Here is a 22,423-nt window from a genome sequence, read left to right as displayed (position 1 = left end):
TAGTCAGAGAAAGACAAATATCATATGACTTCACTCATTTGAAGACTGTAAGACACAAAACAGATGAACATAAGGGAAGGGAAGCAAAAATAATACAAAAACAGGGAGGGGGACAAAACATAAAAGACTCTTAAATATAGAGAACAAACAGAGGGTTGCTGGAGGGGTTGTGGGAGGGGGGATGGTCTAAATGCATAAGGGGGATTAAGGAATCTACTCCTGAAATCATTATTGTACCATATTCTAACTAACTTGGATATAAAGTAAACAATAAGTAAATTAAAATGTTTCAAACAAATAAATTAAAAATAAAAGTTTGAATGAGACAATATTTATGTATAATTGCTTGGAGGATATTCAGTATATCCATTTCTCTAGGTGCTCAAAAATCTCGGTATGGAATGAACATGTTATCAGATATGCCCAATACATTTTGGGCATCATGCTGACCTCCTAGGCAATTGCCTTACATCAAATTATTCTTTGGTAAAATGTCATTAGTCTGAATTGAGACCTACACGGACCATTCCATTAAACTCATCACTGTTGTTTCTAGAATACTGTTTGAGTTACGATTTCTCACACTACATAGTATAATCCAGGTATGAGATATTTCTTAAGTATCAACAACAGGATTATGTGCTCCTCTCTTGAGAAATAGATGGATTTTAAACTCAGACACCTTTGGGGCACCTTTGGTGGCTCAGTCGGTTAAGTGTCTGACTTCAGCTCAGGTCACGATCTCGCAGTCCAAGGGTTCGAGCCCTGCGTGGAGCCCCGCCGCCGAGCCCCGCGTTGGGCTCTGGGCTGACAGCTCAGAGCCTGGAGCCTGTTTCAGATTCTGTGTCTCCCTCTCTCTCTCTGCCCCTCCACCGTTCATGCTCTGTCTCTCTCTGTCTCAAAAATAAATAAACGTTAAAAAAAATTAAACTCAGAAACCCTTTAGATTACAGAATTGGTTCTGTTTTCATTTTTGCATTGGATGCTAGAAAACTCCGTTAAATTCATGACTGGCATCAAACAAGCATATTTAAAGTCAGAGCATGCATTCCAAGCACTAATCTTACTTTTGACTTTATTTTGATTTTTTATTTTATTATTTTATTTTATTTTATAAATTATTTTTAGAGAGAGTATGTGTGAGTGGGGAAAGGAGCAGAGAGAGAGAGAGAGAGAATCTTAAGCACTTAAGCAGGCTCCATGCTCAGCACAGAGCCCGACATGGGGCTTGATCTTACAACTCTGCGGTCATGACCTGAGCCAAAATCAAGAGTCAGATGCTCAACTGACTAAGGTACTCCTGACTTCATTTTAAATTACTGTACCTTTATTTTAGCATTACTTGTATTATTTTTATATTGTTGATATGTGTTCACTGTTGAGAAATGTAGGGAATACAGATAGACAATATGTAAGAAAATTAAAGATTATCCCATCACTTGGATAATGATTGTTAACATATTGCAGTATAGCATATGAACATTTAGATTTATTTTATCATGCTGTATTTTATTACCTTTATTAGGCTGCTTTGAGTTTAGTGGAGTGGTCTTTTTTTTTTTTTTTTGCAGAAGGGGGAGGATATGACATAGGATATAAATTAATTAAAGCAAAATTAAAGAAACACTTTGAAGTCCTTGATCTTGTTTTGATTGGGTTTGAGCTAATCACTTTTAGGTGGACTAAATTCTGTGTCTGTGTCTTCATACATGCTTTGAGAATCTTTCCATTTAGAAACACTGAGGAAAATACCTGTAGTCATCAATTTATTTATTAAGTAACACTGACAATAAAAATATTTGCCTGATGTATTATAATAAAGTCAACAAGCAATCATTGGTTCCTTAATAAACATTCTGGTACAAGAGCATTACATGTTTTTAATTAGAACTTGGAACCAATTCACCTCTTTCCTGTTAATTAAAGAATGGCAACATTCATTGGCTGACTCTTGAAATAAAAGCTTAACTTTGAGGTTTCCATAGAGTTCTGCTAGTCTCTCTAACAGGAACCTTGCTACCTGATTTATTGGAAGTAAAAATAATTTTCATATAAGGCATTGTGGCAGCATCAATGCCATAATCACGGTAATGGTAATAAAAATGATACCTTTATCTTTTAAAAATAGTCAAAAGATACCCTAATAAGAAGAGGAGGGGCGCCTGGGTGGCGCAGTCGGTTAAGCATCCGACTTCAGCCAGGTCACGATCTCGCAGTCCGTGAGTTCGAGCCCCGCGTCAGGTTCTGGGCTGATGGCTCAGAGCCTGGAGCCTGTTTCCGATTCTGTGTCTCCCTCTCTCTCTGCCCCTCCCCCGTTCATGCTCTGTCTCTCTCTGCCCCAAAAATAAATAAACGTTGAAAAAAAAAATTAAAAAAAAAAAAAAGAAGAGTAAACAAAGGAAGAAAAAAAGGAAATAGATTGCATAAATAATTTTATTAGAGAAATCATGACCTTAATGTTTCTTAGCCTATGTTGTTGAAGGAGGGTGGGGAGGAGAGGAAGAGGTGAACATTTTTAAATAAAGAGGAAAATGGAGACAAGCTGGACAATTTTCATGAAGAGTTAATGAGGAAGAAAAAGATCTCCTTCAAAAAGAATGTTAAAGGTATTCTAAGTCCACAGAAAATACTCATTGGTTTATGATTATGAACTGTTGGAACCAGGAGAACATCTTTAAAACACATCTACCTTAATCTCTCTCTTTCTCTCTCTCTCTCTCTTTCGCCCTTTCTATCTCCCTCCTTCTCACCCTGCCTTCCTCCCTCTTTCTCCCCCATCCTCCCTCTCTCTCCCCATCCCCTCCCTTTAATAGATAGAGAAATTGAGATTCAAAACAATAATACGGTCTACCCTAATTACACAGCTGTGTGGCTAAGATAAGGGTAAAAATCTACACTTATTGATTACTAGCTCAATTTTCCTTTTACTTTACTGGGCAGGGACAAGATATATATTTTATATGTATATTTATTTATATATATTATATATATTTATCTATATTTATTATTTATTATTTATATATATAAATAATAATATATAATATATATAAATTTATATTATATTTATATATATAAAAATATATATATGGCAATGTCATGACATAGTCAACTCAAACATAAACCGTGGTTAATAAAAGCTCTACTGCTGAAATTAGGTAGCTCAAGGGCCAACCTTATTGATGTGTGTCTACAGTGGGGCTGTGCAGTTAAAGATTTAAGTAATTATGTCTATTTCTGTCTTGTTAACTTGTACATACAAAGGCTGAATACATATCATCTATAATAATCTACTAGATTATGGTTGAATTTCTACCCTGGCTTGAGGCTTTGGTCAGCCCTTTGATGTTAGAGAAACTATGACTCCTGATCCCTTTGCCTCTTTGGACCTCTTTCCTATTCCTCACACCAGCCCTCAACCCTAGATCACCCCTGCCCTAGAAAACAGCTAGAGAAAGTCACACACTGAGTAAACTTCATCTTCTAGCCTCTTAGCCCTTAATAGATTCAGACAGTGGCTCCTAATTAATGCTCAAAAATTCTTTTTACCCTTCATTAACACTATGGAAAATTCCACATTGTAGTTGTTGCCCAGTTTTCCTTTTGTCCTATGTCTAGTTCCATCTTCAGAGCAGAGAACCCCCCTTATTATGTCACTGTGAAGCTTGAGGCCATTTTTTTCTTTTTCTCTTCCAGAAAATATCTATGTATATATTTTGGGCACATTCCTATGTACTTTTACACACTCATCCTCCTTCCTAAATTAACTCCTACATCTGCTTCCTCCTGGTCCTATTCCCTCTCTTCATTTCCAAACCTCCCACTAGCCCACCTCTGCAGATTTTTCTCCGCCAGTAATTCCTTATATCTGGTTTGCTCAAAATTTTTCTTTGTGGGCTTCTTATCCTCAAAAATGTTCAGGTTTCCACCCTCTTGAGGAACGCATCCTTGAGCTTTCTGCTCACTTCGGTGGCGCTGGCCCTTGGCAAGTGCATTAACTCTCAATGGTTGAGGTACTACTGTTGTTCAAATCGTCTGCTGACCTTTTCCTCCAACCTATACCTTTCTCATAAACCACAGCTAATGTTTATTGAATTCTATTCAAGGTCGTTCCAATTTACTTTGGTCAGTTTAAGAAAAGTTGATTTCACATTTGTTACCACCTTTCCTTTTTCTTTTTCTGACTTGTTACAGCTTGATTTCATTTTTTTTGGCTCACCGACCTCCTTTTTATTCAAAACTACAGTACTCCTATAATACTTTCCTCATATACATGTGGCTCAAACTGGCATCTCCAATATAGTAGATACCATTCTTATATTTTTCTTCGGCACCACATACCAAGTATATAACCCTCCGTGCCTATGGAATTAATGGACTTGTTTCCTACTCAGATTCTTCTCCAGCAGCTGGTGGTCAGGTAACTGCCTGGCTAGGCCCTTATTTCCTTTCATCCCAATGATCACAATGGCCTTCACACAAGATTCGCAGCTAGTGGGTTCAGAACAAAGATTAAGTGTTACCTTTGTAAGTTATATCTTACACAGCTGATGCCAAAACATTTTTGATAAAATTCAACACCCACTACTGCTTAAAACCTTTAGTTTCCTGGGACCAGGTGGATAATTCTCTAACTTGATGAAGGACTTTCACTGTAAACAGTCAATATTACTTTTAATTGTGAAATTCTAAAGTATTTCTATTAAAATACAGAATAAGCAGAGAATGTTGGCCATTACCGATATTATTACCTAATGCTATGATGGAATTTAAGAGATACGTATTTTGGAAAAAAGGAGCCAAATATATCTTAATCTGAAGAAGATATGATTGTTGCCTACTTAGGCAACTTAAGGGAATCAGATAAAAAAAAGTATTAGAACTAATAAGAGAGCTCACCAAGGTTACAGGTTATAAAATAAATACCCAAAAGAACATTGCACTTACCCTGGTAGGAAGATGAATGTATTCAGAGGGGTGATGGGTTGAATTTGCTGACATTCTAAGCATTAATCCTGCAGAAAGAGTCAAGATAGCTTTCAATTAATAGAAAGGTGAGGGTGGGGGCAGCAGCCAAACTATATGCAATCAAAACCTCATATTTCAGCCTATAGTAGATGCACAATAAATATGCTTTGAATAAATGCCGTGTACTTTCACGATAATCAAGATCATTTAGAGTGACAGATTTATAGTATTATGAAACAGTTGCTTATTACCAACGGGTTCAAAAGCCAAGTCCCAATTAGAGAATATTTATTCCACATGAACTACAAAAAGCCAAAGGATATTCTGAATCGGGCTTATGTTAGTTTGACTTCAAGAGAAATTAATTTTTTTAATTATTACTTACTCATGTTACTTCAAAAAGCATTTAAGGCAGCAGAAATCTGTATTTTCATTCTAATCCAGGTGTTACCAAACCCCATTGTAAGAACATACAGGGGCCCTCGTATAATGTATGTTGTATAACATTTTTTTATATTACTAAGTGTGTTACAATCACTAGTAAGTTTTCAGACACATTTGTACTGTTATTTTAGCAAAGATCTTTTTAATGTTAACACAGTCTCTACAAGGGGACCTTCTGGACATGTTAAATTAGGATTCAGGAGAACCTTTACAATGTTTAGATCTCATCTGCCAATCTATTTCCTCCTTCTGCCTCTCTGTTGCATAGGGCTCAAGAAAGCATATATAACTTGCTCTCATATGGCATAAGGGCTTCTTTTGTTGCACAAGCCTAATATTTTAAAAACAAGTCAAACGGAAATGAAAGAAGACCACCATATTTATCACACTGTTAAGTTCACCCAAGAATTTTGTTATATGACCACATTAAAAACATAAACAATTTTCAGCATACATTTCAGTCTTTTCCACAGATAATCATAAGCATAACTGCCATCCAAGAAGTCCTCGACTTTGATGGGCCAAAGGAAGGTGCTGTGACGAGCTATAGTGAGGGAGTTTGGGGAATGGAAAATAGAGAATAATCCAACTGGCTAAAGGGGCTAGCTAGGACTTCTCAGTGTTGTGTCAATAATTATGCATAAGGGGTCTATGAATGCGCAATAGAGATAAATGAGATGAAAAGGTTTTAAAAGTCAGGTAAAAATGTGAGCACCAGTTCAAAGCAACACTAACTAATGTGATGTCGCCATAGCATTAAGAAAGGACAAATGGACTCTTCTGCTGAAGAACGGGGTTAAAATCCCAAACCTGCCACTTGCTGGCTCTGTCAGTTGAGTGAATTATTTACCCCGAAAACCTCATTTTCCTCATTTATACACTGACAGTAATCTCTACCTCCTGAGCTGTTTTGAGGGTTAAATGAGAGAGATTGTATGGAAAGGCTTAATAAATTTTACTAATCAACACTATGAAAATAATATCAATTGTTAAGAAAGAAAAAAAGTCCAAAATGGAGCCATTTGGCCCCCAAAACAGCAAGCCAAGACTTAGTTACAGTTTCAACCTATTCCGAGAATGTGACATTTTAACAGTAAATCTGAAATTTCCTTATCAGCATGAGTGATGTTATCAGTATAATTAAAAACCCTGCCTACTCCCTTCCCCAAAAACGATGACGTCCTGGCCTGAAATAATCCTTCCTTTTCTTTTGTTAATAACCTCTTGCCCCATCCTCCTTCCTATAAAAACCTTCCATTTTGTACAATTCTTCAGAGCTCCCCTCTGCTTGCTAGCTGGGATGCTGCCCAATTCATGAATTGCTTAACAAACCCAATTCGATGTTTACATTTACTCAGTTGAAATTTTATTCTTTAACACTATAAAATGTCCGTGTTTCTTTTTCTTTCTTTTCTTTTTTTTTTTTTAGTTTATTTATTTATTTTGAGAGAGAGAGACTGCGCACAAGCGTGAGTGGGGGAGAGGCAGAGGGGGAGAGAATCTCAAGCAGGCTCTGTGCCACCAGCACAGAGCCCCACGCGGGTCTCAAACTCACGAACCATGAGATCCTGATCTGAGCTGCAACCAAGCATTGGTACTCAACTGACTGAGCCACCCACGCACCCGGAGCTGTAAGTTTTATGAAGGTGAAAACCGTATCTGTGTTTTTAGCTCGGGTCTACCCCGGTGCCCAGGACTCTATAGGTATTTGTGGACTTAAAAAAAAAATGAATAACTGAATGAACTGCAACCAATAACTGTAAATAGGAGCTCAAGAAGAGGCGAGTTTTCAGAAAGAAAGCTTAGAAGGAAATTGGGTTATGCAGTTGGCCTTGTTGCCTTGTCTTTTTTTACAAGGATAATAAAAATTCAAAGAATGCAGAGACAAGACATTAACATCTGTATAGCAGAAAGCAAATGCACTGCCATTCAGCTGATGAATGTTTAGAAAGAAGGGTAAACAAGATCCTGTGGATCAGAGCCTGGTGTACTTCCACTCAGAGAAACTCCACTTCATCTGTGTTTCTCAGTAATTCATTGCCCTCAGGGATAGTCATGTAAATCAATGCACATTTACCAGGAAGGTACAAAAGTGGACTGATAAACTACACACCCAGTGAAGATCTAATCACACATCTTTCAAGATTTATGAGATTCCTCCATAGGTGAGGGTTTGTCCACAAGAATCAGCAGGACAAAACAAATGTGGCTACTGGCATTTTTTTTCAGGTCATAAATGCGCCTCCCTTCCCCCCTTTGTCTCTTAGGAGTCACTCAGAGCCCCTGCCGTGTAGACCACTTTGAAATGCACTCTGTAGTTAAGTGAAAGGAAATGGAAAGAAAAAGTGAGGTTTCAAGATACTTAGTATCTAATGAAGATAAAAGTGAATGAGAAATGAAAATTCCTTCCAAAAACTGAAGACAACGTGGTATAGACGTTAAGAGCACAAACTTCAGAATCAGATTTATCAGGGCTGGATTCCTGGCTCCACCGCTTGCTGACCAAGTGACCACATTAAAGTAATTCAAAATGTCTATGCGTCGGCTCCATGGGGGTGACGACATCTCACGGGATGACCTGTGTGTTCCAGGCAACAATACGTGTCATGCACTTGGTGCAAGCATTCAGTACTGACGGGTATTATGTTTACGTTGAGGGAAATGATCTCAGTCTCAGAAATGTAAGCACTTGTCCCCCCCCCCCCCCCCCCCCCCCCCCCCGCTTCAAAATCAATTAATGATAATTTTGCCTTTCTTTGATTTCTCAAATGCCTGATCATTGACAGTTGAATTGTTGCTAATTGAGAAAATGGATGAACGGAGAAAAAAGAGATGGGGGGTGGGGGGCATTGCTGGATTAGGAAGAGCTCTGCTTTTCATTTCCTGATTAAGCCTTGACTGAAAGGAACTGAAAGGCTACGGGTCCACGAATGTTCACTGTGGGTCTGGAGTCCAACAACCAGGGTTTGAGCGTCACCCCTGCCACTCACTAGCTTTGCTACCCTGCCAAGCTCTTTACCTGTGGACCTCGGTGTCCGCCTCTGCAAAAGGAGAATGGCATTAGTACCTAAGACACAGAGTTGTTGGTGTTTAAATGAAATCTGTGTGTGAAAAGGTTAACCTAACGCCTAGCCATCTAAGCAGTCAAGAGAATTCAGAAGCTAATAATAGCAGTTAAGTAGGTCGCCTTGCAATTTGAATCTGCAAGTCTAATACTACTACAGAATTCCTTATAAGGAGTTAATACAGTGAATTCAAACTGAAACGATGTATTATTATTGGCACTACATGTTTTATATCTAGGGTAAAAATTGATACTAATTTCGGCGAAGGTTTTTACAAACCCAGGAGAGACAAGACGCTCCTACTTGATGTCTGATTCCCCCGAACTTCTCCATTATATTGCTCAAACCTTCCTGGCTCTTGGTGAATTTTTTTCCTCCTGATCTTTTATGATGAGACATTTGTCAAATATTTTATACTTTAGTAAATGCCATCATATTAAATATGTTTTACCTCCAAATAACTTCAAATTCCAACTGAAACTAAATATGAAACTCCTGGGAACTCTGGAATGTCTAGTGAAGTTACATCAAGCACCACGGACACGCTGGCAGCACAAGCCTTAAGCTGCAACTCAAAGGAAGCTCACCGAGCGTCTTCTAATACCAGGCACTGTGCTAGGCTCTTTACATATTTAATTGAATCTCATAACAACCCTGAAAGGTGAATGCTCTTATGCTTACACTTGAAAAGCAGACCTTGAGACATGAGACAGTTTGCTTAAGATCAAAGAATTAAGAAATGGCAGAGTCAGGGCTAGACTCTTAAGTCTGTCTGACTTCAAAGCCTTTCCTCTTTCTTAAGCCTTACTGCCTCTCCCCAGGAAACTGGGCACCCACTCAAGCCTGTCCGTGGGGGCCACAGCAACCTGCTAGTGACAGCAGGACCCAGGCACCATTGCAGGCAGCACCATGGAATCTAAGGCATACCAGAGGGTGGTGCTGAGGCAGTTGAGAACCTTCCTGTCCCAGACAGGATTGGCTATGGCACCAGCAGGTCTGCAGGGGAGGCCCACAGAAAGTTCCAGGAAGCTGGAAAGACAAGGCAGAAGGGCAGGTGGAGCCTGACACAGAGAGCTTTACAATGAACCTATTTGGTCCAGAGACTTTCAAGTTGTTACTGCTCACAGTGGTGTTTTGTTTTTCCTGTTAACAGTGGCACTCTTTTTTCAGATGAACTCTTATGTGCTACCCCTTTATAAATGACTATATACATAAAAGCTCAGATGCTCTGATGTGGGATCAAGGTACAAAGAACCTTTAGATTCTTTAGATTCTTTGCTGGGTTCTGGTAGGTGGTTCAAGAGACACCTCTGTGGATTCATAAGACTCAGGAGTAGTTTGAAAATTACTACAGTACTTACTAAGTAAAAAAAAGAGGTAACTGAAAATTGAAGAACCATTTCGCATAATGACATTTTTCTGGAGTGTTTCTGAAAGTGTGCACAAGGATCAAATAATAAATGATGTGTACAAATGCAGATTCCTGCTCCCTAGTCCAAACCTGCTATTTGGGGGAATTCTTGGCCAAAGACTCTGGTTCTTGCCATACCCCAAGTAATTCAGTTTCTCTTTATAAAGCTGTGGCTTGAAAGCTTTAGAACTCAAACAGTTACATCCCTCAGAAAGTTTTTTTATTCGTGTTTTGTTTTTTGGTTTTTTTTTTTTCAATAAAGCCCACAACTTAGTAACAACCTGCCCTTGCTGAGGCCACCAGCTTCCTGCACTTGATCCAGATGATTGACAATGATGTCATCCAATGACAACTTTTCCCTGCTTATGTGAGGGACAGGCTTACTCCAAGATCCAATAAAAATGTGTAAAAGTACAAGCATGCAAAAACTGTCATAATAGAAAGGAGAACGCTTTTGAAAACTCCAACGTATTTTTTTTTTCTTCCCTTAATGACAGCTTTCATGCAAATGAAAAAAAACCTCAAGCTTTGCATTTCCAGTCTCTCCTGGAAAGAGTTTCTTGTACTCTCTGGTGATAGAATTTAGGAATCTGCATTTGGTTCATCCCTTAAGTAATTCTTAGGCACACTAAAACTTAAGAATTAGCGGTCTAAGATAAAAACCATTTTTTAATTGCCTGTGCATCCCAGGCAGGGGAAGGAAGACATTATCTCCACCCTTCGGGCCTCACCCATACCCACATCAATAGGCCTGGCCTGTACCCTTACCCGCCTCTGCCTCCTACTCCTGTGCCCCAAGCCCATTTTGAATGTGGATAATGGACTTAAATGTGGCCACTTTGGTGAAGCTGTTCCTCATTAGTTGGAGCTTGGCTGTGCCACATCCCACATCGTCCTCCAGGACGGATCACCGGTTGGTCTTCTACATTTCTCTTCACCTGGCATTAGGGCTCACTCAACAGCAGCTTCCTGTGTGTGACCTGCAGCTTCCGTGGTGAAGAAGCAAGAGGACCTGATCCAGGCCCCCTCACTGCTCACGCCCGTGTCCCCCACCACAGACCATCTGAACCATTCTGACCCCTGCAACCTTCAGAAGACTGCTTGTGGGCTCTGCCTTGCCCAGGGGTTAAACGGGAGGGTGGGTCCCCCAGATTCTCCGTGGATTTTCAACAATCCTGATCAGAAAGGGTTTCAGTTCCTCCCCATATTTGTAATGTTGTGGTGCTGTCATCCAGTCTTCACACTGCTCTGCCTCCTTCGGGAAATGTTCTGTTTAGGATTCAGTTAGGTGGAGAAGCATATGTCTCCCTCCTGCTACACGTGTCCTTTCACGGTGTGATGGAGTAAAGGTGTCTGGGCAGCACTGGGCATTTTCACAGCCATCTTGTGAAACTCCAACACGGCCAGCAGGATCTCCTCCAGAGAGCTTTCCATCACTATGGTGTTGAAATGATCACACTCAGCCACGCTCTGGGTTACACATGCAATTTAACTTCCTTCACAGAGGCAAGGAAAGTTAGGGTTTCTCTTCTTCATGGTGTTGTTGTTGCTGATACAGGAGAGAACTGGAACCACCCTATGTGACTCTTACATCTCTACACCTTTCTCCACACTCACCCCCCACACCGTCTCTTAGTATTGCATCACATCTGTGGGAAACTCCCCCTGTGGACAGACATGGTGATTCATTCCACTCATATCCGTCATTTTCAAAGAAGTTTCAAAAAGTTCGAGTTTCCATCTTTCGGCTAACAGGGAACTGCCCAACTGTACTCTGAAAAGAGTCTAAATTGGTTTGTTTCTGAAACAGACTGAAGCCATTTCCTGTAGATAACCCTGACTTTGAACTTCATAAAAGTCAACAAACCCCTATGGATGACACATCTATAAATGCAAAAATTCCTGCAAAAGGTGGGAGGCTGTACAAGGTGGTCTTCTCAAGTACTTTCTAGCACCAAGACCGATGCATCCGTGAACTTCTCTCCTTTTGTCTCATCTCACCCCCTTTCCAGCAAGGCCTTCACAAAGATTTCCCTATTCCCTATTCTCAGAGCAGCATGGGGATTGTAGCCTCTACCGCAGGTTTAGTGTGAGGTAGTGCTCACTCGGGTTAAAAGAGTAGACACAAGGGGTCCCGTGGGTAGAATGTGTACTCTTTCTCAATGAAAGGGATTTCTTTATCTCACTGCGTATGTGTTCTGCTTCCTGTCCTCCCCATCTTTTATCAAATGGATGTTCTCAGTTCATCTCCTTAAATGTGATTTTATACCCTTTTCGTTCTTTTAGTTGTTTATTCATCCTTTCTTTAAACAAGTGTTCACAGAATACCTTCATATGTGTGGCACAGTGCTAGGTGTTGCAGATTCAAAGATGAGTTAGTTTCTTTTTTTTTTTTAATGTTTATTTATTTTTGAGAGAGAGAGAGAGAGAGAGAGAGAGAGAGAGAGAGAGAGAAAATCTGAAGCAGGCTCCAGGCTCTGAGCTGTCAGCACACAGCCCAATGTGGGGCTCGAACTCACGGACCATGAGATCATGACCTGAGCCAAAGTCGGATGCTTAACCAACTGAGCCACCCAGGAGCCCCAAGATGAGTTAGTTTCATGTAGCTAATGGCATAGATAGGTAGGTAAGCCTTCATCAAGAAACATACAACACATAACCGCAGATTAGAGCAAGAGCCCTAAAAGAAAGGGTCACCATTCCAGATGAGTCTGTAACCACAGCACATGACTGCATCGGCGCTGAGTGATATTAAGCAATATGAGAAAAGTTGAACTCTAAGAGATTCACTGGCACAATTGGACAAGCCAGACAAAACTCCTCATCAAAAGCTTGTCTGAAGACCCTTGTAATCTGCCACATTGTGAAGCATTCTCCAAACAGAATAGTTAATTAGTGCTTGGTGGAGACAGGTGAACTCATGTGCTAGGAAGAAGCCAGCATCTTCTTCCCAGCCTCTTAATTGATTGTATTGTCACTGTATCAAGTCTTGCCTGACAGCTGTCAAGATTCAGTGAACTACAGGAACAAAGTAATGTGACAGCTCTGAAGACTACAGAAGAAAGTCCTAAGATAGAATGATCTCATACAAATGCAATTCCTGCATCACTCCCATTTCAGGTAGTCTGGGCAGATCCCAAACTTCTTCAAGCAGTGGTAGCTCAGGTATAGGGCAGATTGCCAAGAGAGACTTTGCCAAACTAAATTCCCCATTGGCACCTTAGTAAAGATGCTAAAGGGAAGGAAGGATGTTAGAGGGAAATGCTATAAATGACAAGGACAGAAGTAGATGAGAAGAGGAAGGATTGTATACAATAAGGGTGGTGCTGTCTCTTCCTTCCCACTGATGCATTTGTCCAGATAGATCTGTGTATTTATCATGTGGCTATCAGTTATAAGCACGGAAATCCGATTTGATTCAGTATTTCAAAATGGTAATTAATTGGCTCATGTATTAGAAAAGTTCAAGAGTAGGTCTAGTTCCAGTCAAAGGCTGAAATGATGAAAGCTAGACCTAGTGTCTAATTTTCTTCTCTCCTTCCTTATCTCTACCTTCCTCTGGATTGACCTCACTCACAGATAGGCCTCATCCACAGAGTAGCACCCGGCAGTTGCAGACTGAGATCTTCTAAGATGAAAGAGAGTTTCTCCCCCTCGATAATACCAGAAAATTCTGGGGAAGGGTTCTCATTGACCCAGTCGGTTGCCTTCCCATCCCTAAACAAATCCAGATGAACAAGGTTTTAACCAGTTTTGCTTAGGTTTCATGGCCTTTGCTGGAGCCTGTGATTATTGCTAGACTCATTATGCACCATGGCTGAGAGTGATGTGGGGAGATTCTGGAAAAGGAAACCAGAGAGCTATTAATAGAATAGGGAATGGAGCTACTTACTCTGCTATGTGCTAATGTTAGTGCTTACAACAGAATGGAGGGTTTTCCTGGTAAGAACCAGAGGGTTTTCCAAGTGGGTAAAGACAGAATCGACTGCTCAACTGCTCATCTGGAAAAATAAAGTCCTCTGGCAAAATTTGTGACTTAGGATAAGATAGTCAAAATCACATCAGATAAGGTCCCGGAAGAAATATTGGAGAAGACAAATAGCATTATTCTTAAATGGAGGACAAATGTGATGAACTCACAGATTTTTCCAATTCTCATTTCATGATGACTTACACTCAGAAGACACTCAATAAATATTTTTATTTGATTTCTGTGATTTGATACTCAGAGTGAAAATTAATCTCCATGCAATTATAAGAGAACTAATTAAGGCAACCGAGTTATTGCTAAGATGCCTAATCAATAAAACCTGCAGGTGTCCTTTCAATTAGATTAGGAAATTAATGAATACACATTTTTCCCTCAATTTTCTGTGCCAACTTAAAATTTCTCCCAAGCTTTAAGTGATTTCATTTTGTTTTCATAGAAAGGAAAAGATTACAGTCACTTTAACGTGTTATCGGGACTAATCTCATGTTTCTAAATAGGCTCATATCTAACACCATCCCAGAAACATGCTTATGACAAGGACTGAATGACACGACCAAATACTCCACTGTTAAGTTCTCCCCCGATCCAAAAAAAATTACCTAAGCATATACCCAAAATTAGCTGGTTCGGCCACACTGGATTCTATCATATTTCCTAGCATCCATAGGCACAAATAAATGTTTACTGAATTAAGAGATGAAATGATAATGGCTGAAAATGCCAAACTGACCATTCCAAAGCCCAGGACTAGTCAGTTTTTAAAGATGGGCCCCGTAGCCGCATCATGGTTGAAGAGTAAAAAAACCAAGGTCTTTGGGGTCAAGGAGTTTTGGATTAAAATCTCTAACCTCTATCTCTTTGGGTTAATCACTTTGTCTTCTGAGCTTCAAATTCTTCATATGTAAAATATAACAACACCAACAATAGCTTTAGAGCTTTTACAAAGATTTGATGAGATGTTATATACAAAGTGGTTGGGACAAATTACAACCTCAAAGATGGTTGCTATATTTATATTTTTCAAGGTCTTCATAAAGTTCCATATTTATACATGTTTGCAATGTCTCCAAAATCACCCCTGAATCAAGATATTACATCTCTAATCCACTAAGTCACAAATGTTTTGAGTATCTCTCTGTATGTAGAAAAAATCCAAAACGTGATTAAATGAAATTTCATTCTCAGAATTATATTAGCCATTGATGACCTCTAACCATTTTTTTAAAATAAGATACTATTTTTGTGTATATATATGAACATGCACACACTTATAACAAATATATATGTGTGTATATAAAACCATACTGCTTTACTAGTATTGAATGCAAATTTATTTCACTCACTCTTATCTGTGTGTAATGGGAAGGGAAAAAATAAACTGAAATACACACACAACTGAGACTTTATGAATCAGGATTAGGCTTTATATTTAAAGATGGAGCCAGTTTTTTTATTACATGGAGCCAAATTGTGCAAAAATGTTGTTAGAGTGTGTTTGTTTTTTAACGTCGTTTTATCAAGTCATTGCTAAGTAGAAGAAAGGCATAGTAGACTGATATAACCTAAATATATCAGGAGAAGCTTAACTCACTGTTCAAGATAAATTACTTTATAAGGTGTTTTTTTCCTATCTGTATCTACAGCGACATCCTGGAAGTTACATACTTGTCCAAAGATTTTATTGACCGATATATCAAATCAGCGGAATGTAAACAAATTCTTGAATTTATTTAAAATTGTGTAGGGACATCTGAACATGAGTATTGTTTGTGGTATTTATTTAAGAAATGGAATTGGATTATCATTATGTGATGTCAATGGATTGTAATATAATTTAGGCCAATAAAATGTAATTTAACGGCCCCAGATATTATTGTTGAATACTCAACAAGAAAAGCTTTCATTTCACTGAAGTTTTATGCTTTGATTTTTTTTCTTTTTGTTTGTTTTCTAGGTGCAAACTTTAATTTTTATTTAGGAAGGAGCAGTGTAAATCTTACCTGTATTCAGGAGTGTGTCTCATAGATACAGACAAGGCAAAAAGATAAGCTGTTTAAATACTGTTTAATATTAATGGAGGGAGTGTATTAAAGATATAATACTAGGGGCGCCTGGGTGGCTCAGTCGGTTAAGTGTCCGACTTCGGCTCAGGTCATGATCTCACAGTCCGTGAGTTCGAGCCCCACGTCGGGCTCTGTGCTGACAGCTCAGAGCCTGGAGCCTGCTTTAGATTCTGTGTCTCCCTTTCTCTCTGCCCCTCCCCTGCTCATGCTCTGTCTCTTTCTGTCTCAAAAATAAATAAAACATTTAAAAAAAAATTAAAAAAAAAGATACAATACTATATGCATTTTGTATATCATTAAATCTTGAAAATAAATTTAATCTTTTTTTTTTTTAAAGAAATACACATACACAAAAGTTATTCACATTTGCTCTGGAAAGGGGAAGAATAACTTTACCAGCCCCAAACTACCATTTGCACTTAAAATTCAGTACAGACAAATGAAAGAAGCAGTGAATTTGATCTTGGTCACCCCACCTAAGAATTTAATATGGAACATATAGATTCATTAAGGAAAATCTGTGATTTCAAAGCTTCTGGTTGTTCTCTGTGGTCCCAAAGGGAAGTTATTCTGTTAAGGAGAGCAACGTTCATAGAAATTTTCATTATAAAAGGTAAGACACAGTACTTAGCCTAGAGAGGACTCAGAGAAAAGAGAGGATGATGGAAAAGGGGGCTAAGTACACAGAAAGTGGGATCTGGCCACATGGGTGGAGCCATGTGCATGGAGAGAGATAGCCAGTCAAAGCCTCCTGCAGTCGACACTGTAATGCCCCTTCAGATCCCCTTTTAGAAAACACTTATTCTAGCTGGTAGGAGGACTACTGACAGAAAGCACTCAGCTGTCCGTTGTCTTTGAAAACAGGTTAGACTGAAGAGCATTACCTCACCCAGTGGTATCCTTCTGAAGCAACTCAGCTCCAATGAAACAGTGGTATAAAGGACTGTCCATTTTTCCCCAACTTGAGGTAACTTAGAAGGGCCATTCCAGGTTCAGAGTTCTCCACGGAGTCTTCTGAAGCCTTCACTGAGATGCATCACAGCTGAACCTGTCTGCCTAATACCGCTTCTCTACCTCTCCTTCCACAGCCCTTCCAAGAGGGCTCCCATCCTGCACACTGAATTTTGTCTAAGATTCTGCTTTCTAAAGAACTCCTCCTGCAACATACCTCTGTGGTGGGGCTGGAAGAAGGATTTAAAGAATGTTGAAATGAACAGTTGATCTTAAATGATTTCTTCACTGTAATTTCAATCCATTATTTCTAATTCTTGAGTAAAAGCATGATACACAGGACCTTCGTGATTGTCTCATGCCTTGAAGAATAAAGGACAGAGGTGTCTCTCCCTACTTGGGCCACAAAAATGTAACAATTAATACACCAGTGGTAATCTGGGACTTTGGTTGGGAGGTGAGTTCAGAGAAAAAGCTGACAGACCATCGACCACGGTAGAAGATAAGTACCATCCCACATTGCCCTTCTGGGGGAAATCATGACTTTCCAAGGTTAGGCGGGTTGGAGGGCTGAATCTTTCTATGTGGACATTAAAGAAAATGGTGGTTCCAGGGGAGTGAAGAGACGCTATCCTTTGTAAATGAAGGTGATTAGTGATCCTTAGTAGATAGGTCTACACCAAGTTGATTTTCCAGCCATTTTTTTTTTTTTATAAATTCGTATTGTCATTCCCCCCTTGCTCAGGAACACAGCCTGGGGGCATTGTATGAGAGTCTTCCAGGGTAACCACACCCACAGCTAGGGTTCCATTAACATAAACTGCTAACCACATTGAGTAATACGATTCTGCAGATTTCTAGACCACTGAAAAAATAATTTCCTAAAATGCAGATTTAGTGCAATAAAGTCTTCCTGTGTTGTTTCTCCTGCTCTTCTCCCTGCAACTCACAAAAGTGCTTGCGGACTCAAGACATTTGGAAAATTAGCTCCAGAGAAGCCTCAAGGCCTCAGGTATGTTTTCATCAGCCTCCTCTCCTTTTGACAGAAGTTGTAGATTGATTTATCTCAAATTGTATCTACCAGGATTCACATCTTGGAGGCTTAAAATCATTGGAAAAATGGTACTGGTATCAGGAATTTTAATAAATGGTGCTGGTAATGTATTCTAAGCTCTATTTTTAAGACGAATTCATAATAAAATTGTTCATATTTATTTCCTCGGAATTGGCAAAAGGTAAATTTTCAATGGTACAATTAACTTCTTCCTTTAAAAAAAATTTTTTTTAAGTTTATTTTTTGAGTGAGTGAGAGAGAGAGGGAAGGGCCAGAGAGAGAGGGAGAGAGAGAGAATCCCAAGTACACCCCGCAAAGTCAGCCCAGAGCTGGATGCGGGTCTTGAACTCACAAACCGTGAGATCAAGACCTAAGCAGAAATCAAGAGTCTGGACGCTTAACCCACTGAGCCACCCAGGTGCCCCTCTGCCTTTTTAACTGACATATCTTGGACTCTCACCCAGTAAATGTCTGCATGGGATCACAGTCAAAACTGACATCAGGTGTATCAGAGAATAACAAAAGCATTTTCTATAAATTCCTTGTAAGAGCTAGTTCAGGGGTTTTACACAGAAAGGTTCCCAGAAATGAATTTTAAGTTACATAATCCCAGCCACTGCTAAAAGTTCCTTCTATTCTATTATCCATGTTTTCTCTCTTTTCTGTTCATCCTTCCGTGTCTGTTCCTGAGCTAATGCGCTCAGGGTGTAATTTCTCCAGTTAGGGCATCCCATGTGACTACCACATCCAGTTATCAGGAAAACCCCTCCTTCTCTGGTCTTCTCTCTTTTCTCCTCCAACCGCATGGCCCATTATTTGCTTAACCCCTTTGCTTCCCTGCCCTCCTTAATATCCTACCTGCCCTTATACTCAGCCTTCACCCAGGTTGTAAGTGAGGGGCAGTGTAAAGTACCAAGTAAAGGTCTCGCTGTGGTGTCGTCTAACTTCAGGGTGGAGTGCCACCTTGGCCCCACTGCCAAGATGGGCCTTGACTGTGTACTAACCCAAGTTCTTTTATTAAATAGTGTCTCTTTCCCTGACTTGAGTTACATTACCAAAGGCCTACTTCAGTTAACCTCGCTAAATATATGGCAGGCTCAGGAGAAGAAAAAGGATTCATCTCACCACATGAAGAGAGCACGTTTTAAAGAGTTTTTAGGCCACAGATTTATGAAGTCTGCTACACAATTTATAATACAGTTTCAAAGGCAAAAATGCAAGCACACTATGAAACAATTGATTTACACACAGACTTTTGAAATTTAAGCCTGCGAAGTGCTCGTGGCTCTAATGGAATCTTTGTCATTGCTCTCGAAAACTACCCCGGTGACCGTGTTGTGTTGATGAAGGAGGAAAAACGTTTAGGCGGGGGAAGGGGCAGAGTGTTATCAATGAAATGAAGGGAGGGATGTAGCAAATAATTAGAGAAACGTCACAAAAGCGGAAGTGGGTTTGGCTGAGTGACATAGATTGCCTAGTGCTTGAGACCCATTCCATGACTCAAATCAGAAATCGAACTGGTTCTTTCAGTACAAATAAATCATGGGTTGATGGGTTAATAGGTTAATATTCACTGCTCTAAGGTCCTTATATTTAAAATCCATGTAAATAGCAGAAAAATGCTATTCTAGTTCAGTTTTTATATTTCTGCGCACTCTTGATCTAGATCGATAGACAGACAGACAGACAGACAACTATCTTGGCACTGGTAGACCCAGGTTACATCTGAGCTCCCTAAGGCAGCCTGTGGTTTCACTCTTCTGTCCCGAGGCTGCTCCCAGCCTTTGCTGCAAACTGACTCCCAAGGCCCTTCTTCCCCCAAACCTACAAATCCAATCCTGTGAAAGCAAAGTCAAAGGAGATTTCACTGAAGCTTCCGCAGGAAGTAGAAGGAAAGGTTTCCTTTTCTATTTTTCTTCCCACTCTGGCTGCTCTCTCCCAGTCCCCTCCAACTCGACATAGCACTGCCTGTCCCACTTTGCTCCAGTTAACTTCACTCCTGGAGGTCCCCACGCACAACCACTGCTGGGGCCAGTACTGCATTTCCACCCAATTTGAGGAATTACACTCTTGGGCTTCTTCAAATTGCATTCTCACACACTACCACGTGTGGCAAACAGCCTGAGCGAATTAGCTCAGGGACAGACATGGAAGCAGCATTCTAGGGTAGAATCTGTTTGCCACAGAAGCTCACAGGTCACAGAAGGCACATGGGTTGTAAATAAGAGTCTTTGTTAAGGGGCGCCTGGGTGGCTCAGTCGGTTAAGTGTCCATTCTTGATTTTGGCTCAGGGCATGATCTCAGAGTTCGAGAGTTTGAGCCCTGAGTGGGACTCTGTGCTGGCAGTGCAATGTCTGCTTGGGATTCTCTCTCTCCCTCTCTCTCTGACCTTCCCCTGCCCATGCTAACTCTTTCTAAATAAATAAACAAATAAATAAATAAATATATTTTTATATATAGACATTTATATATATATGAGTTCTTATGGGGAGCTTGGGGAGCTCAGTCTTTTAAGCATCCAACTTCGGCTCAGGCCATGATCTCACAGTCCGTGAGTTCGAGCCTGGTGTCGGGCTCCGTGCTGACAGCTCGGAGCCTGGAGCCTGCTTCGGATTCTGTGTCTCCCTCTCTCTCGGCCCCTCCCCTGCTCGCATTCTGTCTCTTTCTCTCTCTCTCTTAAAAATAAATAAAACGTTAAAAGAAAGAGAGAGAGTTCCTGTTAAAATCCAAGTAAAACCCACATGGAAGGACGAATACTAGGAAGTAAGGTGACTCCCATAATAATTCACCTGGCCAGGCAGGATATTTTTAGACAGGTACAAATTTAAGATAGGAAGCTCCTGCTGCTGGGGCACCAAAAGTGTTAGAACAGGCTTTCCTGGCGCTGCCCTCCAAATGCACCAGGGACAGATAATAACTAGAACTCTTCTGAAGTCTTAAGAAGTGTGTACAGCCTCATTTCTCAAATTCTAAGACAAATATTAACACTGTAAAGCAGACACAGATAAGGGTTACTAAGCCCTATCGTGATTTATTAAAACAAAACAATCCAGGCAAGGGATAACCTTCTATTTTGACCTCCAGGCTACATTAAGGATGTAAAAATGTTGTCATTATTAGCCTGCACAAATATCATGGCTGAATGATAATCATGCCAACATTTATCTCACTCGAAGAAATCATCTCATTATTTGAGCTGTTCTTCAAATTATCTGGACTGGTCTCCCACACATATGTCTACTCACGTTTTCCCTTCGCCCATGATATTGCCAGTGCTGATATGTCTGAGATAAATAGGTATGGAGATCAGCAGATAGATACAGACAAATTTCCCAGAAATTAAAAAGCAGCTTTTACTTATAGGATTATTTCCCCCTTGTGGGTCTCTGAAAAGATTTAGCATGCTTTGGCCCAGGAGAGGAAGGATAGTCAGCACTTCAGCTCTGACTGGTGCCCCAATGTCTTTGGGCAAGGTTGGAAGTGACTTTTCTCCTTACCATCATGGAGCTTCACAGCTCAATAGCCAAGGTGGAAGAAAGGAGAAAAAAATAAATGAGGAAAAATACAACTGAACAGGAATAGAAAAGTGAATTCTGGTTCTCCCTCCTTTCAACACAGCCAGAGGCTAACAAAGTATTCTGCTTTATGTTAAGAAGTGCTCCCCAAAGAAAGTGTTTTGCCTCCAACTGTGAAACTGATTGATGTTCTTAAAACCCTAGAGTAATCTCTCCTGGTTCTGAACTTGCTGTGATAGAGGAGGGGCAGGAAAGGGAGGAGGGGGTATATGTAGAAAGGGACATTTTCAAAGGAAACATTTTTCGTGATTTATTCTCTGCAAAGCGCAGGTGAGTCAGAACATGTAAGGACAGAAACATAAGTAAACATGCTAACCGCACATTCCATTTACAAAGAGTGTGTATATGTGGTGGGGGAGGAATCCATCTCTTCAAAAGGATCCGCGGACAATCTGAAAAATGTTGATCCAAATCTATTTCATGTCTCAGGTCACAGCATCGTTAAAGCTGGATTCAGCAGATCCAGTGGATGACTCTGCTCTCTATTCCCTCTTCCCCCCAATGTCTCAAACTGTGGGAACAGATAATCATTCAGGAGCCTGGACAAATACTGTGTATCTCATAAAAGTAAACACAGAGCATTAAATGTCAACTCATAAATGCTTTTCTGTGAAGATGGGATGTCATGCTAATATAGTGCATCTAGATAGTTCTGGTGGCTTTCCATGCTACAAGCGTGATGAGACAAAAACATTACGGAGGTGTAGAGGCTCCCAATTTTCCCCCAACCTCCCCACCCCACTCCTGCCATTTCCCCACACATACTCCCCAAACAGAATGATCTGGTATGCCTGCTTAGCCTGCAGAGTCCTCTGTACTCCAGGTGAACAAGGAACAAAATCCATAAGCAATCCAGAAAAAAAGATGAGCCACCTCTGTGGGGCTCTGCATGGCAGGGAGATGT

General features: G+C 40.2%; 1 long non-coding RNA gene across 1 annotated transcript in view; it reads right to left on the bottom strand.

Moving 5' to 3' along the window:
• The window catches only part of LOC122491419, a 188,828-nt gene that overhangs the window by 13,348 nt on the left and 153,057 nt on the right, over window positions 1-22,423 (bottom strand). Inside the window, exon 2 of the long non-coding RNA XR_006299355.1 lies at window positions 4,945-5,012. This is a non-coding gene — a long non-coding RNA (uncharacterized LOC122491419). The remainder of the gene's footprint in view (window positions 1-4,944; window positions 5,013-22,423) is intronic.

Source organism: Prionailurus bengalensis, chromosome C2 (genome assembly GCF_016509475.1).
Source record: "Prionailurus bengalensis isolate Pbe53 chromosome C2, Fcat_Pben_1.1_paternal_pri, whole genome shotgun sequence".
NCBI classification, from domain to species: domain Eukaryota; kingdom Metazoa; phylum Chordata; class Mammalia; order Carnivora; family Felidae; genus Prionailurus; species Prionailurus bengalensis.
Note: the sequence above shows the minus strand (reverse complement) of the source record. Positions and strands in the feature narration are given on the sequence as shown.